The sequence below is a fragment of the Mus caroli genome, unplaced genomic scaffold (genome assembly GCF_978045245.1).
Source record: "Mus caroli unplaced genomic scaffold, Mus_caroli_1 scaffold_9, whole genome shotgun sequence".
NCBI classification, from domain to species: Eukaryota; Metazoa; Chordata; class Mammalia; order Rodentia; family Muridae; genus Mus; species Mus caroli.
The window spans coordinates 73,485,571-73,503,160 of record NW_028227264.1 but is presented as its reverse complement, the minus strand read 5'-3'; the positions used below and the strand labels follow the sequence as shown (position 1 = coordinate 73,503,160).

Below are 17,590 nucleotides of genomic sequence, written 5' to 3'. Positions count from 1 at the left end.
ACCCGAATGCATACCTGTGTACTACTTTTGTGTTTGATGCCTGTGGAGGCCAAGAGAGAGTGCTGGATTCCCTGGACCTGGAGTTAAGTATAGTTCTGAGACACTACCTGAGTGCTGGGAATCAAATCTGGGCCCCTTGAAGATCAGCCACTCCCATTCATTCATCCATCCATCCAGTCATCCTCACCTATTATTATTTCTGCAATAAAAGGGAAGCTGCATTGTAAGGAATCTGTATAAGGCATCCTCATAATTTAATGTAATCCACTGTAGTTATCTGAGTGGGAATGGCCACCAGTGACTCATGTGTTTCAATGCTTAGTCCCTAGTTGGTGAAACTGTTTTGGGAAGGATCAGGAGGCGTGGCCTTGTTGGAGAACGTGTAAAGCCCAAGCCAAACTCAGCCTCTCTCTTCCCTTCTCTCTGTACCCTCTCTTCCTCCTTCCCTCTTCATCTTCCCTCTGCCTCTTTCCCTCTATGCCTGCCAGCCACCAAGCTTCTCACCATGATGAACTCACCATCTGAAACTGGTGAGCAAGCCCCCAATTAAGTACTTTCTTTTATAAGTTGTCTTGGTCATTGAACAACAATAGAAAATTAACTAAGATATTCACCTAATTATTGAGAATGTTACATAAGACAAAGCAACAATAACATCTGTGGTGTGCCAACATAGGTTTCCTCTGGGCCTCAGACCCAGTGAAGTACAATATGCTTCACCATGAAGCATGAAGATTGCCAAGCTGAGCTACATGGATTTCTGGTCCAGCCTGAACTACATAGCAAGACTTAGTCTGACAATTCTGTTTTTATTTAAAACAATAGTAATATCAAGTAAGAGTTGGTGAGATAGTGCAGCCTGACAAGCCAAGTAGAAGGAAAGAACCAACTCCCATATGTTATCCTCTGACTTTCACATACACACAATGGCATGCCCCTATATGGATACCTACATGTGCACATGCACATACACAGACACTCAAACACATACTAAATGTAATAATGTTTTAATAAATAAGACAAAGTCAGGAGAGCAGGGTTCAAGCTCTAGCTTTGCCATAAGCTGTTAGGGCAAATCACTTATCTTTATAAATTCTTCTCTTATAAACCAGAATTAATAAAGCCTAGCTTAAAGACTTCTGATACACAAAACACATGTAAGCCAGTAAGAGGGAAAAAGTATTTATATCCTAGTTGTAGACGTTATTTCACCAGGGCCCAAAGGTAGGAAAGATGTTGCGACAAACCAAGGTTAAGCTGCCTCAAAAATAAATAAATACGTAAATAACTAAATATTTTAAAGGCAGCATCTTGGAGCTAGAGAGACCACTCAGCAGTTAAGAGTACTAGATGCTCTTCCAGAGGACTCAGGTTCAGGTTCAATTCCCAGCACCCACATGGTGGCCCACAAACATCTGTGACCACAGTCCCAGGGAATGTGACAGGGAATCTGATCTCTATAGGCACCAGGCACAAAGGTGGTGTACAGATATACACAAAAAACAAAGCCCCCATACACATAAAACAAAAATAACATTTTTAAAGGCAGCAACTGAAAAGATGCCTTGTAAAAGAATCCACCACTACCCCTACCCCCTACTACCCTTCCCCACCAGGGCCCCATTCCCTTTGAGACAGGGTCTCACTATGTAGCCCTGATTGACCTAGAGCCCCTTATGTCATCCAGGCTGGCTTTGAATCTACCAGCCTCCATTCCTAAGTGCTGGGATTAAAAGGAGTGTGTCAGTATGGCTCACCAAGATTCCTTTACAAGGAATGACTAAGACTGTTTTACTTCTTACTTACATTAAATTACATACTATAGCATGTAGACGTCAACAAACACTAGCTTCTAGTTCTTTCCCACTGAAAATTACAAACCAGGAAATGCTGCAGATGCATGGTAAGCAGTCTACAGAAATGACACTCAAGAGACCAGGTCTGTCATTCTGTAAACGGCTAACTCTGTGAGCCTTGTTTATAACAGTAGAGTGTTCAAAACATGTTTTTGGAAAGTAATTGCTTATTAACTGTGATTCTTATGACTATCATTATCCCGCTAAAAATCTACAAAAGGTCTTGACCCGAGCAATCTAAACACATTTTTCCATACTCTCACAACTCTGTACTTAAATATCATCTTAAAATTGTAAACTAAGGGGCTGGCGAGATGGCTCAGCAGGTAAGAGCACTGACTGCTTTTCCAAAGGTCCTGAGTTCAAATCCCAGCAACCATATGGTGGCTCACAACCACCCATAATGAGATATGATGCCTCTTCTGGTGTATCTGAAGTCAGCTACAGTGTACTTATGTATAATAATAGATTAATCTTTGGGCTGGAGAGAGCAGGGACAAGTGAGCAGAACTGAACAAGCAGGACTGACCAGAGAGAGCCAACAGAAAATATTTCATTAAGTCAATCATAATGCAATAAACTAATTCTATACTAAATTCTTCAAGAAAGGTTTAAGATTTTTTTTTCTTTTCTTCTCTTTTATGTGTATGTGTTTTGCCTGTGTGTATTCTATGCATGGAATGCATACAGTACCTTTATAGGCCAGATGGCATTAGATCCCCTGGGACCGGAGTTACAGACACATGAGTGCTTATAATGAAACCTGGGTCCTCTGGCAAAGCAGCCAGTGATCTTAACAGCTAAGCCATCTTTCGGGGCCTTATTCTTTATTTTATTTTATTTTATGTGTCTGAATGTTTTGCCTATACAAACGCAAAGGTACCACCGCATGCTCGCAATGTCCACAGAAACCAAAGACGGCATCAGATCCCCTACAATTGGTATTACAGTCTCCACTATGAGTACCAATGTGGGTGAACCCAGGTCCTCTGTGTGCAGGTGCTCTTCACTGCTGAGCCAACTCTGCAGCCCAATACGGGGGGGGGGGGGGTGGGGGGTGGGGGGGGGTGGGAGGGGCATGCTGTTACACACAGACAGTACATTTACAGTAGCCATTTTAAAAGTGTATGTAAAGTGTGACTACAAAGCAAAGGTTTGTCAAGGGTTCCTCCAAGGGAAGGCCAAGCCCTCCCTGTCATATCAGAAATCTCCATACATGCAACTGGCATGTTGCCAGAGTGCCTGAAACAGAAAAGAGAGCTACACAGGGATAAGGCACCTTTGGCTATGATTTCTCTTCTTTGTTCAAACCCACAGAAAAAGTCTAACCCTGATTCAGAAATGTCAATGCTTACTGACCTAAGAAGGACCAGTTTTAAATGCTTATTTTATCACACACACATACACACACACACTCTCTCTCTCTCTCTCTTTCTTTATATATATATATATATATATATATATATATATATATATATATGTATGTATAGTGACCAGATTTTATTCTACATCTAATATTGGGGCAATTATTACTAACATATATGCATTTAATGTGTAATTTACATGTTTTACACATTTATACAAATGTGTAAAACGACCTTCATGAGATTCTCACAGCTCCTTCCTTTGTACCTGACCACAAAGTAAAAGCAGTCTGAAGGTGAGGCACAGAGAAAGGCACACTCATCAACTGAGGCCCACAAGGCCCTCAGTCAGTGTCAGGGGCTGATGGTGAGCAGGGTCAAGCTAGCGCCAGGGAAGGTCAAGTCCAAAGCAGACTGCAGCTGGACCAAGGCTAAGTGAGAAAGAAAAGCTAAAGAGCACTTTTAAAAAGTCACAGCCAGCTAGATTTTGCTATTGTCACTTAAAATTACAGCAGACTGACAGGCAGGCAGACAGACAGACAGACAGACAGACAGGGCAAGATACACACTGTATAAGTGCTAGCCACATTTAGTCAGAGAACCCCTCTCTGGGCTGGAGAGGAGGAAGACACAGAGGCTATAGAACGCAGCAACTGGTCTACTCAAAGTCAGCTCTTTCCATTAAGTCATAACTAAGTAGATGCTAGAAGAAATGAGTTAGTTTTCAAAAGTCATTAAACACAACTCTATCTCATTGTTTTAGCACAGGAACACTCACTTACAATGGGCTTTCTCTCTAAGATTTAACACAAAGAAATATGAGAAACAAGTAGAAACATCCTGGACTTTTTGGTTTTTTGTTTGGTTGGTTGGTTTTTTGTTTTGTTTTGCTTTGTTTTGTTTTTTCGAGACAGGGTTTCTCTGTGCAACCCTGGCTGTCCTGGAACTCACTTTGTAGACCAGGCTGACCTCGAACTCAGAAATCGGCCTGCCTCTGCCTCCCGAGTGCTGGGATTAAAGGCGTGCGCCACCACTGCCCAGCTCATCCTGGACTTTCAAACCTACAACTACATACCCGTTTTCCTTCTGTTACTGCTTTTAAAAGAGCACCTGGCCGTCTCTGTTTTAATACACACTGCTGAGGAGACCGTTAAACCGTTAAAACTGCTGATAATACTTAGCATTCCAGACAAGTGACAAGACTGGAAAGAGACTGTCTACAAGAATTTCTGGCTACACAAATTATTTTTGCAGATTTAGTCCAAAATAAATTGGTTCCCAAAGTTAAAACTGCCAGAATGCAAGAAACTCTGAGTCTCTTCAGGCCATTCCCTCCTCTACCAAGGTTTCTTAACACTTACAAAAACAAAATCTTTAGTCAAATCATGGCTTTATATTCAGATTTTTGGCAGGGAGTTAACAACTTACACAGTACAGCATTCATAAAGTTAACTCAAGCCACCTTTAATTAGGAACATCAATTTAGAGATGTGTACATTTGTGTCTAAACCAACCCAGGCACAGGGGTACACATAACTGCCACCTGGAGGTTACTGTCAGTGAGGAGGGGAAGACAGTGAATTGGGAAAACGAAGTCCTTTGCGCTGTATTTCATATAGCTGGGTTGGATGGCATGGAATGGGATGTGAGAAAGGAGACTGGCCTTTTAAGATTGGCTGCAAAAGATGAGGACCATTGGGGCTGGGGCAATATGTCAACTGGAAGTCACTGCGTAAGCCCGGCTGCACACAGCAGACTGGCTGGTTTACATAGAGAAACAGAGTTGAGCATAGGGTGCTTGGGGGAATTCCACACAGTGAATTTGAAACTGTTGATCCTCCCACAGAGCTCTCCTAGAATGCACAGGCCCTATAAAGGAAGTAAACAGGGCACATGCCCCAAAGACACCACTCAGCAATATATGAAAATCATAACCAGGAACTTGAGGAACAGAAAGTCAAAGCTATGACCTGAAGAGCCTGAGGCATTTGCTGAAATAATGCACTCAGTCAGAATCAAAGCCTAACTCGTACTGAGTCGCTCCACTACGTGGCAACCTGTCATAAGGTATCAATAACTCACTCTGTAACTGCTCATCTCAGCAGCAGGACAGAGAACTAAGAATCTGACATGCAGCAAGCTGGATATGTTAGAAAGCAAAACGTCATAGAATCTACAAGGATCACATTAAACGGTGTGTGAACCAACAAGGGACAGACAGCTCTCCATGGTGACATGATAAACCTTACTCTTTGTCCATTCCAACGAGTGAGGCAACTCTCCTTTGTTCTAAGCTCACCCCTAATTCCTTCATTTCCCTGTGGTACTAGAAACATGCACAGCTCCCCCCACTCACTCACTCACTCACTCACAGACAAGCTTTGGGAGTTCTTCCAGACAACTAAAATCACTGTTGCTCCATCTCAAGCGCATGGTCCTCCCGCTCCTGGCGATCACAGGGTCTACTGCTGCCTGCCTCTCAGCAAAACCTCCACTTGTGGGTCATTTCTGACACTTAACCTTTCTCTGGACGTCCTGGCATCTGTCTGTCTGTCTGTCCCCTTCTCTTCTCATTTACTCACCCACTCCACCCTCATTGACTCACTCCATTGGCCTTTGACCACAACTCTCTGATTGATAAGATCTCTTGTCCTTTTTTGAACTACTGCTTTTTTAAGATAGGACACACACACACACAAGACAGACAGACAGACAGACAGACAGAGACAGAGAGATAGAGAGAACATAAGTAAGCCAATTTAACAATATTAAAGAAAAGCAATAAAATTCAAAGTAAGCAAAACAAAGAAAGGCTAACTGCAAAAACCAACAAACACAATGCCTAAGATTCACTTTAAGTCAACAAGTTCAAAAGTTTAGATGAAACAAACAAATCTATTGAAGCACAGAACACAAAAGCTCATTGAAGAGATGGCCTCAGGGAAGAAAGTAGATAACCTAAATGGTCAGCACTTTTGAAGGAAATCCAATGTATGATTTACATTTTCCCTACCTGGGACGACTTCCTATATTCTATGGAATCTGTTTTCCAATTCTAGAATGAAATGTAAAGACAGCTAAAATCAGAAGGAAATATTTCACTGACTCTGGGCATTGCAGCACATACCTGCAATCCCAACACCAAGGAGCCTGAGGTAGGGGGATGACTTTAAAGCCACCTGGGGTGGTTTTACAGCCAACAAAGTGGGACCTCTTCTCAAAACAGAAAATAGGGAGGAGATACAATGGTCGGATAATGATAGAAGAAGTATTTTCATCCCCAAAGGACACTAGGTTTAAGAAGTAAAGCAGCTGCTCCCATCAAGTTCAAAAGTCAGCAAGGAAAGTACTTAAGGTCCCCAGTAATCTCCTGACTCCTGACCCCATCTTCTAGACATAACGGGGCTTCTAGCAGCACTGCTCTGCTGGGCAATGGCCATGCCACAGAGCTCCCAGGCAGCCTTGTGGCTGTTCTCTAATGGGTTCAATAGTGCTGGAGACTCCACAGCATCCTCACTCCATAGCTCCACTGACAGTGTCATTATGGAAGGCTCTTTGTGGTGGACAGACTCCATAACAAATTCCTGCCTAGGCTCTTGAGGGTGTCTGATACATCCTTTAAATCTAATGGAGGCTTCTATGGCGCCCCCAACCTGTGCACTAACTATGCCCATCATCTGCAATTGCACCATTAGGCAGCCCTAAGGCTTAGTGTTCATCCTTGCAGAGTGTCACCCTGAGTTGCACGTTGACCTGCTTGTGTCATAGTTGGGGCAAAGGAGCACTGCACAGCAAGACACTGCACTGCAACCCAGGGAACAGAGTCCAGAGTAGCACACAACAGCAAATATGGTCCCACAGAGCCTCCCTGGCAAACATAGCCCTCAAAGACTTTGTCTCAAAGTTTCTCAGATGACTTCAGGGTCTTCTGTGCTTTCCACAAATACAACCTACTTTCCCCAAACTGTATTAATCTTTTTATCACACTCCAAGTATTCTTTCTCTAACACACTTTCACCTGTTAAGGGTTTGTTGACATTGCTTGAATTGTTGGCTGATTTGCTGACATGGGGTTCTCTGTAGCCCCCCCATGAACTCACTACATGGCCCAGAAATGGCCTTGAACTCACAGGAATTGTCCTGCCTCAGCCTCCAAAGTGTTGCCATCACACCTGTGAGCCCTACACCTCGGAGCCCCTGGCTTTATTTTGGCTCTCTGAGGGATGGTATTACTATGTAACCCAGGCTCATCAACCTTGCGAATGCTGGGATTCCAAACATGCACCACTAACATCCAGCCTGTCTCAAAGCCTTCCAAACCTTCTCATTCTCCTCTTGTCAATCCATCTTTGTCATTTCTCTTCCGTTTCACCGTAAGCAACCCCCCACTAAGGTCATCCTGCACCTTGCCCACTCATCTGCCCCATCCTTAAGTTCTGCATTCACTACCATCTTTGTAGCTGGGAACTACAATGCTTTTGCTCAGGTTTCTAATACCTTATCCCTTAGCTCCACCTAAGACCTCATTAAACACACTTTCCTGAGCTATTCTGATGACAACCACTTAACTAATTCCTAATGCAGCTTGGTGCCTGGGATGTTCCACTCACAGAAATTTAGTTGTTTTGTTTTCCCTAGATTGTTCCTCTAAATCCAACTGGCCTCTTTATCCCAAACTGCATATATATTGTCAGGTATTTATAATAGAAATGGCCCAACTTCTTGTTACCGATTTTCTACAACTAGTTTGTTCTGAGTTGCTCGAACAGGAAACCTTCCTTGGGTAACATGCCAACAGAACTTGTTTGGCACACAGTTGAGAGGCCTTTGTTATCATGCATAGTAGAAGGTGTAAGGAAGACCTATGAAAGAGCAGGAACTCTGAATGCACAGCCTCAAGCCTTTTATAACTGCCATTTAATCCATTTGGGGGAGTGAATTCTTCATGACTCAAGCACTACCTACACCTCAACACTGTAGGACTGGGGACTAAGTCCAAGCCATTCTTCCTGGGGAACACATTCAAACCATAATGTTCAAGAACACTACAAAGTACTTCCCAGTTCATTTTAACAAGTAAGATTGTTGGCAAAGGCGTTACCAAAAGAAATGGAAAAAACAATGGAGAAAAAGAGACCATGCTGATCAGTATCTCTTAAGGAAATGAATTTATTTATAAGTCCTAAACAAAATTTCAGAAAACTATGACTTGAGGGTATTGTACCAGGTTTGCCTACCATGTGAGGCCCTGCGTTTGATGTGGGAGGAGGGAGGGGGAACCAGCAAATTTAATTCAACAAGCCAAAACAAAGATTATACATCAAGAATTAATATCAGGGTCAGCAGGGTGGCCTATTAATACACTATTAATCCCAATACTGAGGAGGCAGAGGCAGGCAGATCTCTGAGTTCAAGCCAGCTTGGTCTACAGAGTGGGTTCCAGGACAGCCAGGGCTACACGGAAAAACCCTGTGTTGAAATATAAAAAAAAAATTAAAAAAAAAAAAACACAAAAGCTGATGAGTATATTAGGGCCAGTGAGCCCAGTAAGCTGGTTTAGAGAGTTAAGGACCTTGCTGCCAAGCCTGATGACCTGAACCAATTCCTGTAAGTTTTCCTATGGCATTAGTGTGCTGGTGCACCCCTCCCCCCAATATACACACACACACATACACACACACATGTGCACACACATATGCACATTCATGCACACATACATACACAAATCTCACATATACACATACACACCAATAACTATTTTTAAGAACAAATGTCACTTAACCCACAAATCAAAGTTTAACATTCAAAACTCAATGTAGTTCAGTGTTACAAAGTAAGTAGGGAAAGCTGTAAGATTAGTTCAGCATAAACAGAAGCACTAAGAGTCTAAATTTCATTCTTGATATAATAAAACAAAAAAACTCTAAGAAAACTGTAACAGAATCTCCTTAATTTGACATATTGATTCGAGGAAATGCCTACAGTAAATGTCATGCTGAATTTTACCCTCATATAAAACATTTGAAGGGCTGGAAAAGTGAGGCCCTGTGTTTGATGTGGTTCAGCAGTTAAGAATACTGGTTGCGTACTCACTGATAAGTGGATATTAGCCCAGAAATTTAGAATACCCAAGATATAAGATACAATTTGCTAAACCCATGAAACTCAAGAACGAAGACCAAAGTGTGGACACTTTGCCCCTTCTTAGAATTGGGAACAAAACACCCATGGAAGGAGTTACAGTGACAAAGTTTGGGCTGAGACGAAAAGATGGACCATCTAGAAACTGCCATATCCGGGGATCCATCCCATGATCAGCTTCCAAACACTGACATCATTGCATACACTAGCAAGATTTTGCTAAAAGGACCCAGATATGGCTGTCTCTTGTGAGACTATGCCGGGGCCTAGCAAACACAGAAGTGGATGCTCACAGTCAGCTATTGGATGGATCACAGGGCCCCCAATGGAGGAGCTAGGGAAAGTACTCAAGGAGCTGAAGGGATTTGCAATCCTATAAGTGGAACAACAATATGAACTAACCAATACCCCCGCTGGAGCTCCTGTCTCTAGCTGCATATGAATCAGTAGATGGCCTAGTCGGCCATCAGTGGAAAGACAGGCCCATTGGTCGTGCAAACTTTATATGCCTCAGTACAGGGGAATGCCAGGGCCAAAAAGTGGGAGTGGGTGGGTAGGGAAGTGGGTGGGGGATCGGGTGGGGGACTTTTGGGATAGCATTGGAAATGTAATTGAAATAAATACCCACTAAAAATAAAAGTACTGGTTGCTCTTCCAGAAGACCTGGGTCCAATTCGCAACAAGCACAACTGTCTGTAACTCAAGTTCCGGAAGACCTGGGCCCCTCCATGTGAGGGAAGAAAAGTAAGCCCACTCTTCCCACTTGTGCTTCACTGTGTGCCAAAGGCAATAGCCAGGGGGTGGGGGTGGGGGGAAGGCAGGCACAGAACTAAACAGTATTCCAATTGAGAAAGAAGAGGTAAAACTGGCAGTATCTACAGACACCACTGAATGGCATATTCAGTCGACTCTGTGAACACTACTGGGTAATCCACATACAGCAAGATCTCAGATACAAGCCTGGTATGCAAGAATCAATCATAATTCCATACATAGCAATGAACAGCCAGCAACTTAAAATTCTTAAGTATGTCTAAGAGCAGGACAAATCCAGACCATCACAAACTCAAATTATGTTATTGAAGGACTCAAAAATGTGGTGGTTTAAACATGCCTGACCCATGGGAAGTGGCACTATTAGAAAGTGTGGTCTTGTTAGAGGAAGTATGTCCCTGTGGAGGCATGGTTTTAAGGTTTCATATATATGATCAAGTCTGGCCAGTATGATTCAGACCTTCCTCCTGGCTGCCTGCAGAAGACAGTCTCCTACAGATCAAGACACAGAGCTCTGAGATCTATCTTCTAGTACCATGTCTGCCTGGACTGAAGCTCTGAAACTGTAAGCCAGTCCCAACTAAATGCTTTCTTGTATTGGAGTTATCTCAGTCATGTTGTCCCTTCACAGCACTGAAACCCTAAGACGGAAAAAAAATCTAGACTATTTCATGGAATGAAAACCTGTAAGATCCAACTTTTACTGAAACCCAGTCACATACTGTTAAAGGCTATTTTGAACTACAGTGAGCGCTGATTAGCTGCAAAGCAGACTGTATAGTTTATAATGACTAAACATTCACTACCTGACCCTTTGTGAAGGACACTTGATGCCCACTCTGTCGTGTGCCCTTCCCTCAACAGAGAACTGTCACAGCAAAAGCTCAAATTTCCTTTCCACTCCCTCCCCTAAATGTTGCGCCTCATGTGCAACCTCTAGCCTCTAAAAGAACAAGTGCTCTTAACCACTAAGCCATCTTGCCAGACCCAAATTTTCCTTCTTCACTGGGTTATTTAGGACAAAGTGCCATGTAGCCCAGGCTGGCTGTGAGCTCACTTTGCTGCTGAGAACCAGCTTCAATCTCCTAAGTGCCGGTATTACAGCTGCACACACACAATGCCAAGGCAGGGATTACATCAATTTTAAGGCTTTCAAAATAGACCTTTTGATACATTTTGACCCTCCACCATTTCTTTTACACTTTTCCCCTACAGTTTATTTAAACAGTATGCTCTTACAACTATTTCTGGAGGATTTCATGGCAGAGTAAACTCCCATAAATTGTAAAAGCTTCATGACCATTAAAGTCATCTATATTTTCTATAGATCAAAGCTCTCTCCCTTCTCAGCACCCCCACTCTTCAATACTTTAAGCCTTATTTACGTATTTTTATGTTGCTGGGGGTTGAACCCAAGACCTTGTACATGCTAGGGAAGCATTCTACCATTAAGCTACATCCCCAAACTTAAGTTTTCACAGAACCACACTTTATAAATAGCAGTACAATTTACATATTAAATAAAAATCTAATGACATGATTTAATAGTTTTAAACAGAAGGGAAAAACAACAGAAAAATATCCCCTCCCTCTAGAACAACAACAAAAAAATTTTAATCATTTTTTCTAAGTGGGTCAATGAGACCAATAAACTCAAGAACTAATCATATCCTATGGTGCTAATCAATGGAATTAAAAAGAAATCACAACTGATGCCTCAAAAAATAACATGTATTAGCTTATTTTGGAATGATAGATTATTGCCATTTCAATACACAGGAAGCTGAATCACACACAGACACACACACACCTATGACAGAGTTGAAACTAGAGAAGAGTTTGCTATCCTCTCTCCTCCTTTTGACCATCATCTTCATCACCTAATAGTCTCCCATCTTAACTTTTGGACTCCATCCACACTTGGACCTCTTATGCACACACACGACAGACAGACCATCAGCTAGGATCTGCACAGGAGGAGGAACATGTAGTTTGGGTTTTTTTTCATAATCATCTCACTTATTATGCTTTCTTGGTTCATTCACCATCCTGCAAATGTCACGATTTCATTTTTATTTACAGCTGATTAATATTCTATTGTATGTATGTACTATATTATTTTCATTATCCAATCATCAGTGAATATTTAGGCTGTTTCTATTTTCTTGGTATTGTGAATAGAGCAACAATCAACATGGCTGTGCAAATATCCCTGATAGAATATCTTAGGTAAATCCCCAGGAGTAGTATAGGAGAATCCCCAAACTAACTATCACAATGGCTACATTGATTTGCATTCCCACCAGCAATGAGTAAGAGCTCCTCTTCCCCATATCCATGCCAAAATTTGTTATCAGATTCAATAGCCAGTGACAAGGATGAGATAGTATCTCAGTGAACTTTTAATTTGCGCTTCCCATATTACTAGGGATGTTGAACATTAAGCTACATCCCAAGACCAACTTGATCACCATGTTGTTTCAAATCCATCAACTGAGGGAAAAAACAAGAACAAAAAGCAAAAAGCAAACCTTCTGAGCTGATGGGAGTTTTCTCTTTTTTTACATTGCAGCTAGTCTATTCAGCACTAACAATTCCAACAACAGGAATTTCCTTTAGTATTATTTTGTTGTCATATGCACACAATTCCAGAGACCTGTCAATCTCTACTAGTGGGTGCTGTTTGCACTTGACACATATAAACAGGCAGGCACACACATAAAAGACTCCTGGTATTTTATATCATGTAAGAAGTACACATACTGATCTTTGTGAACATGTATAGTATGTATGCGTGCATTCTTGAGCACATGTGAAGGCCTGAAGACTACTTGGGTGCCAGTCCTTCCATCTTGAGACAGGGTCTCCTGTTTGCTGCTGCATAGTACAAGCTAGCTGGCCAGCAAGCTTCTAGGCATCCTCCTGTCTTCTCCGACCTCGCCATTACAGCAGAGCAATTACAGGCATATGTACCGTGTCAGCTTTGTGAGAGTTCTGGAGATCCAAACTCTAGTCCTCATATCTGTACATCACGCTCTTCCTTTCTTCACTCACCCGCTGCTGAGCCTCAGCCCAAGAACTACATTTTAAGGATAATCAAAACAGGAAATGCTTAGGATCAATCCCCAGTACTGCATAAACCTGGACAGGGCACCACACCTATAATTCCAGCATTTGAAAGGTGGAGGGAGAAGAATCAAAAGCTTGAGCTCATCACAGTGGGTTCAAAAACAGCCTGAACAACAAAAGATCCCATCTCAAACACAAGAAAACAACAATAACAAAACAAACACAAACAAAACCAAAACCAACCAAACAAAAACCTAGACAAAATGTATTTAAATTTTTTCTTTCTTTCTTTTTTTTTTTTTTTTTTTTGGCTTTTGAGACAGGGTCTCTCTATGTAGTCTTGGCTGTCCTGGAACCCCATGTGCTACCAAGCCAGGCAGCTGTATTTGAATCTTTTTAAAAGCAACAGCCTAGAAATTTTTTCTTAGCCTCACTAACAGTAACAACAAAACAAGACTTTAGGCTCTTTACTTCTAAACTCTCTTGTATTTACCCTTTGCAATGACCATAAATCATCATTTGGTATCCCCATCATAAATGATGCTTAATCTTTTTTTAATAGAGCCTACCTACCTACATTGCTAAGACTAGCCTCAAACTACTACACGTAAGCAATCTTTCTCACCCTCCAATACAACTGAAACCACAAACTTGTAAAAATCATGTCTAACTAGATGCTGAAATGTGAAACTTATTTATGTGCATGAGGGTTTTGCATGAATGTATATATATACACCACATGCATGCTTGCTGCCCTATAGAAGGTGCTGGGTCCCCTGTATCTACAGTTTCAGACGGTTGTGAGGCACTATGTATGTGGGTGCTGGGGACCAAACTCAGGTCCTTCATAAGAGCAACAAATGCACTTAGCTGCTGAGCCAACTCCAGCCCCTAGCACCAAGAAACTGAATGGTTTTTGTTTTGTTTTGTTTTGTTTTAGAAATGACAGTCCTTTAAATTTAATACCTTCAGTATCACCAAAACTCCCAACATTGTCCTAGTTTTTATGACATAAACACCTACTCAAATTCTTTCACCCTAGGGTATCTCAGATTTAATCATCTCAGACATACTATACAGCCTGCCTCATCACCCAAAATTTTGAGAAGGAAACTACAATATCATCGTTGGTTAAAAACTGTAGATAAGGATTCTTTAATATTAAAACTGCTCCTGAAGCTCCTCTGTGTGCAAGCACAGAATGGAGAAACAGATCCAGAAAAGCTTCCTTTCCCAAAGCCATACGGCCAAAAGGAAAAGAAAACTCTCTCAACCCTTACACTGTCATCATTCCTCTATCAAGGTGAGATGTCTGCAGTAATACTTTGTGCAAGCTAGACATGTGATTTAAATAGACATACGGTTATTCAGCAAGTCCTGTATAGAAGAAAACTCAACCCTCATAGGAATTTTGACCTTTTTCGATACCTGAGTCATCTGAACAATGAGCTCTGTCAAGTCAGTCAGAAAGCCAATTTCTACTTCACAAGTCACATGTCGAGAAAACAAGATGTAGGTACACACCCTGAGCAAATTTCACTTTAGCTATAATTACTCTCCTCTCTGCATCTGACACTGATATTTTGAATGATACAAAGACACCTTCATACTGCTTTTCTATGGTACAAAAAAAAAAAAATCACTTTCTTGCTGAAAATGTCAAGAAGATTCCTACATACCTGGGATATACAGAGATAAGCATACAAAACATTCTCAAGCTATCTAAAATTTCGAAAAGTTAGGACACTATTAGGTATACACTAGATCCAAAGGGAAAATGAGACATTTTTAAAAGGGGGAAAAAGGGAAGGGGGCATCAGCTCTTTCTCAATAGGAAAGAAAATGTAACGAGACCAACATACTTTTTTCTCCATATTCCCTTCTATATTGGTTGGATATTTTGAGACATTACTTTCCATTTTTTTTTAATTAAGAAAAAATTACAATTACCATGGTTACACAGGGCATTAGAGGCTCTCTGGAGATAACTAAAATCTGTTGACACTCACATCCCTTATAGAAATGGTGAGGTTAGGCCAATGGGGTGGTGACGGCCTGTAATTAATTCTAGCTTCTCCGGGAGGGCTAAATAAAGCAAAACTGAAGTTCTAGGCCCGTGTGGCAACAAAGTGAGAAATATACCTAGCCTGGAATACTTAGTCTGACATCCATCTCCAAATGAAACGTTAAGAGGCTAGTGGAGCTGGGGAGTAGAAATAGCTTAGCTATAAAACACTTATCTAGCCATATTCCATGCCCTTAATACCAAAGATGGGAGAGTGAAGTTATCCATATATGACTCAACCCTCAAGTACACTTCCATTGTCAATTGCTTATATTATCCCAGTACAAGGAAAGGACAAGAGAAAAAAAAAAAAAAAGTCTGTACCGAATTCAGCACAGGAGTATTGCTTTTCAAACTCTTTCCATTCTTGACATATTGTAAGAGTATAAAGAGGACCAACCGAACGGTGCCTTTAATGCCTATGCAACAACGCCGGTGCCTCATTCCAAACCTTTAGATAGAACTGTTGTTGCCTGTAGTCCACAGCTGATTTCACCTCAAGATCTAGCTTCCTGAATAACAAGAGGCCTTCCTGGGCTCCGAGATTTGTTTTTTGTTTTGTTTTTTGTTTGTATTTTTGAGGCAAGGTTTTACTCTGCAGCCCAGCTGGAGCTCATCCAGGCTTGGCCTCCTGAGTACCAGGATTACAGGTGTGGGCCAAAATTTACGATTCTCTGTCATGACAGTCAAATTTCCCTTTAATCGGGTGCCCCCTCACCCCGCCTCACTTTAGGACTGATCTTCAAGAGAGTGAAAACAAAAACAAAAACAAAACAAAAAACAAATAACAACAACAACAAAATCAAGGATGCCTGCATTTGAATGATCACAGAAATTTTTGTTTGGTTTTAGGCGGCTAAGCCCACCCAGAAACCGATTTCTTTTCTAGTGTTCTCTGGGGTATCACCACCATCTCTCTCTCTCTCTCTCTCTCTCTCTCTCTCTCTCTCTCTCTCTCTCTCTCTCTCACACACACACACACACACACACACACACAAACACACACATACACACACACACTCATACACACGCCTCTAATGAAAATGCAGCATTTCTTCAACAACACACAGAATTATCCACATCCAATCTGACATAATTAGCCAAGTCTCAAGAATAAAGAACACTGCCAGCTTCCAACAGCCAGGTCCTAACACAGCAGGGCGCAGCCTTCGGGGGGCCTCCGCTCCTGCTCCCCACCCTCAATCCACCAGATGGGGAGGCAACCTGTCCCAGCCCAGGGCAAGGAACTAGGGTGAATGCCCGGTCTCTCCCGACACCACAGGGAACGCAAGCACCAGGGTCGCACCCAGCCTCTCCGCAGGGATGAGACCCCCAGCCAGCTGGGTACCATGCCAGCCTAGGTTCCCGGGGGGTCTGCGGGGCAAGCTGTGAGGTCCGCCCGGGCAGGAGACGGCGCAGGCGCGGGATGGCTGGGGATGGGGGGGTGACGAGGGGGGACAGCGCAGGCGCGGGGCCGCCAGGGTCTGCGGGGCCGCCCGGGCCTGGCCGCGCGGGCGGCGCTGAGGAGACGAACGTGCCCGCGGCACAAGCGGAGAAGACCCTGCCCCGGCTCTTACCGCGCGGCACCGCCTCGCTCACTCGCTGGCTCCGGGCTGGGGCCGGGCGGCGAGCTCGCCCGGTGGCGCGGCCCGGTCCGTTGAGTCCGGCCTCAGGGCAACAGCCAACCCCACGGCGCCGCTCCCTCGGCCCGCCCTGTCTCCCTTGCGGCTCCCGCCCTCCGCCCGCCCCTTATCCACCGGTACCGCCCCCTTCTACTCCCCGCGCATGTGCAGTGATCGGCGGCTCCCTGGGCTGCTACTGCGCAGGCGCCAGCTGTCACACCTCCTCTTCGCGCTGGGATCTGGACCGCGCACGCGCTGTACTAGTCGGCGGTGCAACCAGTGTAACTGCAGTCTTTTGTGCTGGAAGTGCTCCTGGTCTCATGTTTTCCCTCGTAGGCAAATAGGTCCGCTCTGGTTGAAATGTATGTTTACAGTGTGCTGAACCCGACAGTTGAGAAAAATGCACATGCCAGGCACCCCTTATGTTCCCAGCACATGAGCAACACCGGTCCCTACTCCACCCATTAAAGGGAACTAGCATTATAAAGTTAAAGAGTTCTATAAGCTTATCTAATTCCCGTGTAGTTTTTATTTTACTTTTTAAATTTGTAAATGGCTCTATTGCTATAATAAAAGCACCATGACCAAAAGCAACCTGGGGAGGAAAGGGTTTATTTGGCTTACAACTCCCAGGTCACACACTCCATCACTGAGCGAAGTCAGGGCAGGAACTCAGAGGAACCTGAAGGCAGGAACTGA

General features: G+C 43.0%; 1 protein-coding gene across 1 annotated transcript in view; it reads right to left on the bottom strand.

The window, feature by feature from the left end:
• Window positions 1-16,985, bottom strand: part of Specc1l (sperm antigen with calponin homology and coiled-coil domains 1 like) — a 103,145-nt gene extending 86,160 nt beyond the window's left edge. Inside the window, exon 1 of the mRNA XM_021173800.2 lies at window positions 16,847-16,985. The gene's annotated coding sequence lies outside the window, so the exon portion shown is untranslated. The remainder of the gene's footprint in view (window positions 1-16,846) is intronic.
• Window positions 16,986-17,590: the final 605 nt, after the last annotated feature.